This window comes from Lissotriton vulgaris, chromosome 6, assembly GCF_964263255.1.
Source record: "Lissotriton vulgaris chromosome 6, aLisVul1.2, whole genome shotgun sequence".
NCBI classification, from domain to species: Eukaryota; Metazoa; Chordata; class Amphibia; order Caudata; family Salamandridae; genus Lissotriton; species Lissotriton vulgaris.
Window position 1 is genome coordinate 1,645,305,099 of NC_141694.1, and position 9,943 is coordinate 1,645,315,041.

General features: G+C 53.4%; 2 non-coding genes across 2 annotated transcripts; both read left to right on the forward strand.

The window, feature by feature from the left end:
- Positions 1-5,488: 5,488 nt before the first annotated feature.
- Positions 5,489-5,595, forward strand: LOC147709248 (U6 spliceosomal RNA). The gene has a single exon (XR_015296901.1). It is a non-coding gene; the product is annotated as a U6 spliceosomal RNA (small nuclear RNA).
- Positions 5,596-6,690: 1,095 nt separating this feature from the next.
- Positions 6,691-6,797, forward strand: LOC147709249 (U6 spliceosomal RNA). The gene has a single exon (XR_015296905.1). It is a non-coding gene; the product is annotated as a U6 spliceosomal RNA (small nuclear RNA).
- The last annotated feature ends 3,146 nt before the right edge of the window (positions 6,798-9,943 follow it).

Below are 9,943 nucleotides of genomic sequence, written 5' to 3' on the forward strand. Positions count from 1 at the left end.
ATAAAACCAGGGGTCGTTGAAATTTTAATTGTGAATGTACGCTTTGTAATCTCTAATTTGTATGTTTTACAATTGAGTTTTGTCTGCCCTTCATTTTTGTGCTGGTCACAAAATTATATAGTATTTTAATTGTTTTTTAACATTTTTTCCAGTGTAATTGTAAATTGTCTTTTTATTGTTTCAATAAATTGTTATGTAACTTCATTTTTGATCAATTTCTTTAGTCAGTGTGTTTATATCTGATTGTGGTTATAGCTAATTCCAAGCTTCTCCTGTACACGACCCAAGGGAATCATTCTGTTTGATTTGTGTTTACAGATTAACATAGAGTAGGGTGAAGGATAAGTCTTAGGGTATTTGGTATGTTTTCGATGTACTTCAATCATATTTTCTTGTGAATGAAATGCAACAATATTTGTTTTCATAATGGGTTCCTTTTACAAATGTCTTTAAAAATCTATTTCTTCATGTTTGCATTCCTTTTCATTCCGATTCCAAGCATGTCTAAGCAGTGCCAGTCCTAGGCCTTCTGAGGCCCCAGGCGAAAGGGAAGATGTGAGGCCCCTCTAATTGCATATTGCGTCGCAAGTAGTGACATCACAGAAAGTGACTTTGCAGGACTTTTGATCTTAGTTATTTGGCATCACTGAAGCAAACTAATGTGGATATCAGTAACATGGACAAAAAGTAGAGGGTATGGAAAACAGGTGAGCAAATATCCATGAGTGTAACACTTGCCGGCTCCTGAATGATTAGTTGGACATGCCCCCAAATTCCAAAGGAACCAGAGGGTCAAGAAAACAGCAATATAAATTTATATTCACACTTTTGTGAATGAAACTTTTTTTTTTACTTTTCATGTCTGATTCACCATCTTAGAGCACACCGAGCACTTTTTAACACACCTCAGACGCAAGTATATTAACTATTTATGTTTTGTGACTCAACTGTTCAATTTATCTAGCTATAATTACGCTTGTGACTGTCTGATTAAGTTCATACATGTGCGGATATTATCATTTTAAACCTAGAACTGATGTCATCAAATGAGTCTATATACAAAGAGGCCAAAGGGTCAGATCCCAACCCATTGCTGGTGGAAGCGGCATTCACATTTGGGAACAGCACTGATTAGTCATTCCTTGTTGGAAATGTCAGTCATGATGTGTGGAGACTTGGCGCTATACCATTTGCACGAGTCTGTCATGGGAGAGGTGAATTCTAGCTGGCGACTGTGGGCCGCTCCCAGCCCTCTGCCAAGCAGCTGCCACCTGCCTTGTGCAGATCTGGGCAGAGTGGGCAGGGCTGTGCACTTTACCTGTTTCTGCACACCAACATCCCTTCTAATTCCAGCAACCTAACGGTGCCCAGGTCTGAGCTGTGCTGGCAAATGCACGTGGGCCACGTGCCTCAGCACCCACACCTACACCAGTGACAGTGACACGAATGTGAGGGACACGACTCTGAGGGCCTGTGTGCCTTTGTACCCTCATGCACCAGCCTTTAAATGTGCCATACTTGTTGCAGCATGGTCGGATCAAGAGCCCCTAGAACCTCAGACACCTGGAACCCCTCGTCCGCAACAGGGCAGAGACTGGGCATGGCAAAGAAGTGCCCAGTCCGCCCAGGAGACAGCTGCTGTGCTCCCCCGGTCCATGTACGACTCGCTGCTCTGATGCAGGTCTTTCCTTTGCATTCAGGGACTTGTAGTCCTGGTTTTACGGTAAGATAAACAAGACTGCTAGTGCCAGAATGTTAAGAAAACATCTAGACTGGCTATTACCAAAGGTTGTCTGCATACAGTATTCCTGTCAGGTAATCATAAGGGACCCTGTGTATCAATGAAAAATGTATGTTTTATTGTGAATGGTGCATAATGTACTATGTAAAATGATTCCCGCAGTAAAGTACTAATATTCTTTTAAAGAGGGGTTTATGCTGCACTTCTGCCATTATTAACCACTGTAGATGACAGGTATGCAATGCACAAAACGGGCTGACTTGTGAAATTAACTTACTTAAATGGACATGACTGATTAGTGCTACTCGTGAGAAAGATCACACATAATCTCACACCTAAGACATTGATGGCACACATAATCTCCATGAACACGTAGAAATGTCACACCTAAGACATTGATGGCACACATAATCTCCATGAACACGTAGAAATGTCACACCTAAGACATTGATGGCACACATAATCACCATGAACACGTAGAAATGTCACACCTAAGACATTGATGGCACACATAATCACCATGAAAACGTAGAAATGTCACACTAAGTCCAATGAAACCGTGGCAGCCATGCATAAGGATAGACATTCTTTTTATGATACCGGCTTAGTGCACTGCTTCTGGGTGCTTAGCAAGGTCCTATCCTTTGACAGTCAAAGCAATTACATTCCTGTCTCAGATATTGGTGTGCCTTACTACGTCATGGCTATGCCAAGTGTGCACGCTGTTTTCTCAAAGAACCACATATGTGTCCGTATTATATGTGTAAATGATTTAACCCACTGTTTCTTTAAAAAGGGGCTGCTGTGCTGTTTGTTTATGCTGCTCACTTTTGGCTTGAAAATCATGTACGGTAGAATATCCCAGCATGCACGGGGGCATGCATGCAGCACAGGTTTTACAACGTTTTGCTCCATGTTCCTCAGGTTAAGCAAAGCAGTAACAGACACGGATTCCTCCTCCTAACCAGCTCTCACCCTCTGAGTCATGTAAACAGGATTACCTCCTCGTAAGTCTTCCTCGCCCCCTGAGTTACAAAGTGAGCTTTAGCTCCACAACAGAACCCTCCAAAGCAAAAAGAAACCACCTCCCACCCCCTCCCAACATGGCCGACCAGTCCCACCTGACCTCTATAAGAGGCGGACCGGCCCAACCAACAGCCTGTTTTTTTTGTTCTGCGCGATACTCTCCAGAGGCGCTGTTCAGGTAAGATGGGCCGGCGTGAGCTGGCCCTTGGGGTTTAGGGTGGAGGACCTGCTCTAGCGGTCCCTGGTGCCTTAGGCCTACTAATCCCCCCCCTCTTCCTTCCCCCGGTCCTGTGGGGCCGGTTAGGTGCTGCTATAGCGTGCCAAGGGTCTACAGGGGGGGGGGGCGGCCGGGGAGATGGGGTGTTGGTACATTCCCGTGTTCTTCCCAGGTCGTTACTAATGGGACCTGGCCACGAAGTGGGCTTTGGGTCCGGCGCTGGGGGTTCTCCTGTATGTATGCTGGGGCCCCGGTTACCTTTGAAACGCCTGGCGTGGGTCCCTGGGGCTCACGCTGTCTAGCAGTGGACTATAACAAACGGACATATTCCGAGGATAGAGTCACTCTTTACGATCCACTTTCTCCCTGCACGCGTTAGTGCGGCGCGTTTCCCTGGTATTCCTGTCTGCTGAAGAATTGCTCAGTGGTGGTGCACATACTTTGCATGTAGGGGGCGCCGGGTTCAATCCCCGGCGTCCCCAGTCTTTTGCCATTTACGCGTCGCGGTGGGTGGCCCCGGGCCATGCCCCCGTGATTTGGCCTGCCTGCGTGTACCGTGCCTCGCACGGGGTTCGGCGCTTGCAGGAGTATGAGACTCTTCCTTTGAGGGTCGTGGGTTCGAGCCCCACGTGGGGCGAAATTGAGTAGTTTTTGCCTGCGTATTACGTTGACTCTCATAATATGGATGTTTGGTCTGGCATTAGACATACATTAACTCCCTAAAATTGTAGAGGGTTCTTCGGTACTACGAAGCCTTGCTGCTGACTGCACCTACCTCGTCGGTCGGCGGGTCCTCGGGGCTCGGCTGGTCGGGTCCGGGTGTTTGGTCTGCAGCCTCGGATCACGGCGCTGGTCGCTTCCGCCTCCTGACGGGGTTTTCTTGCAACGGGTGCCTCCCGCCTCTTGGGGGCGGGGCATCGCTCGGCCAGGTGCGGCCTCTGTATCGACCAGGGCTGCTGGTTCACTTGCAGGCGGCAGGCGCGGCGGCACGCGGAGCGGTGCTGACGCCCTTAGGAGGGTCCGAGGCGCTGGAACGCGCAGGTGAGGCTTTTGCCGTTGGTGGGTCTGCCCCCACGAAGGGTCCGTCCCTGCAGGGGCGGTGATGTGTGTTTGTTGGCGGTTCCACTCAATCCGCTAGTGGCTGCCGTCCTCGGGCGGCTCTGCTGATGCGAGGTATTATCCCCGGCGCCTGGGGCGCGTTCAGGGGGACACGGCTGGTCCGGTTGTCGTCCGGGGGGCCCGTGTTTCCCCCGTGGACTGTGCGGTCTGGGGCGTGTAGCCAGATTGAGGGCTCAATGGACTGATGCGTCCACTACAGGGGGCCGTAATCGACCTCATTAAGTCCTGGCCTCTCTTCCGTCACCAGCGACGGAGCCTCCCCTTTCCGGAGGGGCTCGCTGCGGCTGCATTTTTTTGATCCGTGGACTTGTGCCTTCGGTGCGGACAGCCCTCACAGGCCAGGGTTCGAATCCGGCCATGGCTGTAGTGCTATTCCAGGGTGGTTTGGCCCGGGTACCGGGGTCGGTCCCCTGCCACGGCGGGTCTTCTGTGCATGGGGTGCCATGGCCCGGTTTTTTCCTCGCCTCTGTGCCTTTTCCCACTCGTAGCCTCCCGTTCTGCTTCTCTGGGCAATGGCGTGTTTTTGTCACATACACGGCCCCCACGAGGCTTAGGTTGCCTTGCCTCCACCTGAGGGGTGTCCGGGGGGGGTCGTCTTTCTGGGGGTGCCAGAGGGTACCCCTGCGGCATTGGGCCGTTCCGCCCTGTAGGCGCCTGGTCTCGTTCGCTCTCAGTGAATGAGCTGGGTCGGGCCTGGTTGGTCCACGGATGGGGGTCGGCCTGGGCATCCCGGGTGTGGTGGGCTTTAGGCATTCATACCGGCGCCTTGAGACCCTTAGGGGGTGTTGTGCGCTTTTCTTGGGTCGCTTACGCGACAGACATTTTGGCGTGGCCCCTGTGCTGGGTGGTCACGCGCCAGGTTGTGGAGAAGTGTGGCTCAATGGTTTGTGCAGCAGACCCTGTTGCAGAGGTCTTGCCCGGGACCAGGGTTCAATTCCCCGCCTCACCGGGTCTTGGGCTCCAATATTCCACCGACCTGTTTATCCTCGCCTCGGTGCCTATTCCTAACATGGAGTCCCACTCTGCAACTCGGGGCAATAGCTTGCTTATTCGCCATGACGGCCCCCACAACGCTAAGGATGCCTGGCCTCCACCTTGTGGGTGCCCAGGAGTGGACGCCTCACAGGGAAAGCCTGGAGGGTTCCACAACGGTATTTTACGTCCCTAGGGGTGAGGGCGTCTCGCCTTCTCTTGGGTGGGGCCCTTCGACATTCCCCCCGGAGTTCGGGGTGTCAGCCTTCACGTGGGGCGTTCTGGGCTCCCGGGCCCGGGTTTTCGGGTGCTCGCTTCGGCGGCACATTTACAAAAATTGGGCTCTTTGAGCTTACTGGCCGGTGTCCTGTCGTGCGGTTTTCCGCGGGATCCGCCTTCTCGGAAGGTTAGAGGTGCTCGCTTCGGCAGCACATATACTACAATTGGAACGATACTGAGGAGATTGGCATGGCCCCTGCGCAAGGATGTCACGCACATTCGTGAAGCGTTCCATATGCCTTCTCCTTCCCTTGTCTCGCCTGTGGATCTTTTCTGGGTCCATGGGTGGGGACTGGGCTCCTGGCCCGCCTGGTGGAGCTTCTTCGCCGGGTGGGGGTCTGGGTGTTCCCTGTATGGACGTATGGTCCTTCTCGGCCTCGTCGTTTTTGTGGGTGAGGCGTCTCGTCAGCGGTGTCTCTCCTCCGTCGGCTCCCTGCACTATGTGCGGTGGGCCCTTCGGCCCCCGTCTCGGGCTTGTCCTCCTTCGGGGGTCGTGTGCCTGGTCCCGGTTCTTCCCTCTGGTTCTTTCGGGGGGGTTTGGCCGGGGCGTTTGGGGGTCGTTGGGATCTCCTGCTGTCTCGCAGCTCCTCGTGCTTCGGGGGTTGCCGGCTGTCCTCCGGGCCTGCCGTCTTTTTCGCCAGTGCTTCGAGGGTCGGTCGACCTGGCGCATGTCCTGTCCCTTCGGGCTGTCTTCCCCCGGGGTCCGACTTGGTGGAGGCGGTTCGACTGTGTCGGTCCTGGCCTCCGTTGCCTGGTCTCGCCCTGACCCCGGTGGTGTTCCGGCGCCTGAGGCATCGACTCGGTCGGCCTCCGGTGGCTCTGTTCACGGAGGGGGTCTCGGCCCTCCTGCCCAGGTTCTGGTCTGTCCACCCGGGTCCTTGTGGTTGCCCTCTCTTTCGCTTGACCTTTTGGTCTACTGTACGCGTTTCCCCCGTGCCCTCTGTTATCGCGGGTCCTCTGCTGGATTCGCTTGGGCAGGGCCGGGGTGCTCCTGGGTGCTCGACCCGGCTGCGCATGGACTTATTTTGGGACGTTGCAGAGGTGATGTGCCTGGCACCCGCGCGTGGTTGCCGCGCATGTCATGGTGCGTTCCTGTTTTTGGTTCCCGGCGGGGTCCACCACCCCGGGTTCCCTCTCCTTTGGCGAGCTGGCGGTTCGAGCCTCCTGGCCGATCCCGGATCTTCCCGTACCGTGGTTGGGTCCCCCGCTCTCGGCGTCGGTGTTGAGCCGGCTCTTGTCGGCTGGCCTGCCTCCTTGTGCAGGCCTGGTTCTGGAGCGGATGACGCTGCTTGCTCGGGGGTTGTGGCTTTGCTGCTGGGTTCCCGCAGGTCTTCCAGTGCTCGCTTCGGCAGCACAGGTACAAAATTTGGAACGGTACAGAGAAGATTGGCACGGCTCCTGTGCAAGGATGACACGCAAATTCGTGAAACGTTCCATATTAGCAAGACCCGGTAGCTGAGATTGGTCCTGGACCAGGGTTCAGTTCCCCGCCTCGGTGGGTCTTGGGCTTAAAAACTTCCATGGACTCGATGATTCTCATTCCGGTGCCTACTCGTCTCACGTGTTCACACTCTGCAACTCTGGGCAATTGCTTGCTTGATCTCCACTAGGGCCCCTTGCGGCGGGATGCCTGACTTTCACCTTGTATCCTGCTGGGGTTCTCTCACAGGGGACTACCAGGACGGGTTCCCAAGGCAAGCACCTTGATGCCTTTGGGTGATACGTGCGCTATGTAAATCGCAATACGTTTGCATACTCCCTCTCTCGTTCTACGAGCTCTTCGGGGTCCGCCCTTTTGGGCCCCGGCCCTCGGTGGCTTGGCGGTTCCTCACCTTTTGGGTGGTTTTTCCCTGGTGGCAGTGGTGTCGGCTGGGCAAAGGGGCGTGCGGGGGTCGTTCCTCCGCTCCCCTCCCTTCTTGCGGGTTTCACCGGACGTGGTTGTTCCTCCGGCATGTCCCCCGTGTCCATCCCGGGGTTCCTTCCCTGGGGTCCCGGACTCGGGTGGTATCTTTACCACTTTTCCCTGCCGACGAGGTTCCTCTCTTGCCCGTGCTGGTTGTTCGGCGTGCTGTTTTGGCTTCTCTTGGCCGCACGTCTTCCCTTTCCCGGTGGGCTGGCCTGTTTTGTGTCTTTTGGCCCGGTTCATTCGGGCCACTAGCCCTCTTTCCACCTTGGTTCGCTGGCTTCCGCTGGCTGTCATCCTCTCCTACGCTTCGCTGGGTTCGGTGGATCCGGCGGGGGTCCAGGGTCGGTCCACGGGGAGTGGCTCGGTGTCCTGGGCCCCCTTCGGGGTGTCTCCTCTGTGGAGATTGGTCGGGCGTCGACGTTGTCGTCCCCCGCCTTGTTCGTGGGTCTCTAGCAGTCCCGGGGGGACTTCGCTGGGGCCGTTCTAAGTGCTGGAGCTGCGACTCCTGGTTGGCCTTCTTTTCCTGGAGGTCTTGTTTTCAGGTTTCCTGTGATCCCTGTTTTCTTTTCATTTATTCTACATCAACCTTGTGTTGGTTTCTCTGCATCACCGTGTGGTGTGGTTCTTCTGGTGGTCAATGAAGCCTTGTTGGCTTGGGTATTTGCTCACTTTGTAACTAAGGGGGCGAGGAAGACTTACGAGGAGGTAATGCCCCGGTTACTTACCGGTAATCTTCATTACTCCGAGTATAGTCTTCCTCGCCACATGAGTTCCCTCCCCCCCTCCCTGTCTGGCTATCGGCTTCATTGTTTGCTTGGTAGATCAGGCTGTTGGTTGGGCCGGTCCGCCTCTTATAGAGGTCAGGTGGGACTGGTCGGCCATGTTGGGAGGGGGTGGGAGGTGGTTTCTTTTTGCTTTGGAGGGTTCTGTTGTGGAGCTAAAGCTCACTTTGTAACTCATGTGGCGAGGAAGACTATACTCGGAGTAATGAAGATTACCGGTAAGTAACCGGGGCATTTCTGTCGCTGGCATAAATTGCATTGGAGTCAATGCCAATGACTTTTCCTGATTGTACCTACATTTTCGACTACCGAGTGTCTGAATTAAGTACATTGCTGTCTACCTTTCTTTTTCCAGTGGCACTATTACACAACTACTGGGTTCCCCTGCATGACAGTGCACATGTCTCTCTGCAGACCTCTTGAGGACAGTCAGCATTCAGCTCTGCCCTCGTCAACCTCACTCAGCACTGTCTGTCTGTCTGCTACTGCAGGTCTTTCTTACCTTAGTAAAAAGCGGCCCGAACCGTCCAACTCCCGACTCCACACCGCACACCCTGCTCTCCTCTCCTGGCCAGGGAGCACGTACGGCGTGCATGCTGCGCAGCGTCACCGTCACTGCAAAGGGGGGGCTGGGCAAAATGATGTCCAGGGCCGTCATTGCAACCAACGTCCAACGAAGGTAATTTGAAATCATTTACTAATTCTGTGATTATCCCAAACATCTGGTGTGGAGCCAGACTTCTTAGCCCTGTGTAGTGCTACTGGGTGGAGACTAACTAGCAGATGATGGGCACAAGGGGTTAATTACCTGTACAGGTACCCATGTTTCATAAAGACATCTAGACGTTCGAATGTTCATGTTTTCGTCTCAGCATACGTTTGTACGTGAGATTTCTCGCACTTTTTCCGTCACACATCACTTGTTTCACGTGGCACAATTTCCTCTAGCATGGCCAGGCCACTTGTGACCATCGCAGACAATCCTGGAAGCAGGCTCAGTTGTAATGACTGCCCACGTTGTACAGGGTGGAGGTGCCAGCTAGTGCCAGCTAGTGTCCGTTCTGGCACATGGGCGTTCTGCAGAATGGCAGACCCCAGTTCAGCCAAGTTCAGGACGGAAGGCGAGGCAGCACGCTCAGGATGCTGATACCAGAGTGAGGAGATGCGAAAGCCTTTAACACGTGAACGTGACGTAACCCATTACCGGGAGTTTGAACACGGCCAGGCGTGAAGAACAGACCTTTAAGAGACTGAAATAACAAGAGTACTATCTGTGCATATCTTTTCAGCCAGGCACCTTCGCGCACAGTACCTGCTCGCTGTACAAACATTGGCTCAAAATGCAATGTTTGATTTGCCCATTGTCGGGTAGGTAGGGCCCCCTGCATTTCGAAAATATGGATTGATTTCTTGGGCCGGCGGCGGGGCCCCCTGAGCGCGAGGCCCTGGGCAGCTGCCCATACCGCCCATGCCTAGGACCGGCCCTTCAAAGTCCCGAATGCTGCGTCTTTTACAGTGTTTGCATATCAAAAGGTGGTTTGAACTACTTCCATTAAAGCAAAATCTGACATGAGGCTCGTGCAAAGAAACAAAAATGAAGGCATGAAAAGAGGTCTATAAAGAAAACGCTTGCTATCTAAATGCACTATTCTGAGCTGTCCAAAATGGCGTGGTAAATATTGCAGGGATTGTATTTAGACTACATGTGACTAGTAATTAAATATGATACGCTGCTGCCGAGGGCAATAATAGACATTATGGGCCCTGAGCCATTCCATTGACTTCAATAACATTCCTAACTTTTAATTAATGTTAACGCTTTGAAAATAATCGTGGTGTGAAAACCACAACTGCAAACAAGCCAAGCAACTCTGATTAGCAAAGTAATGTATCCTCTTCCA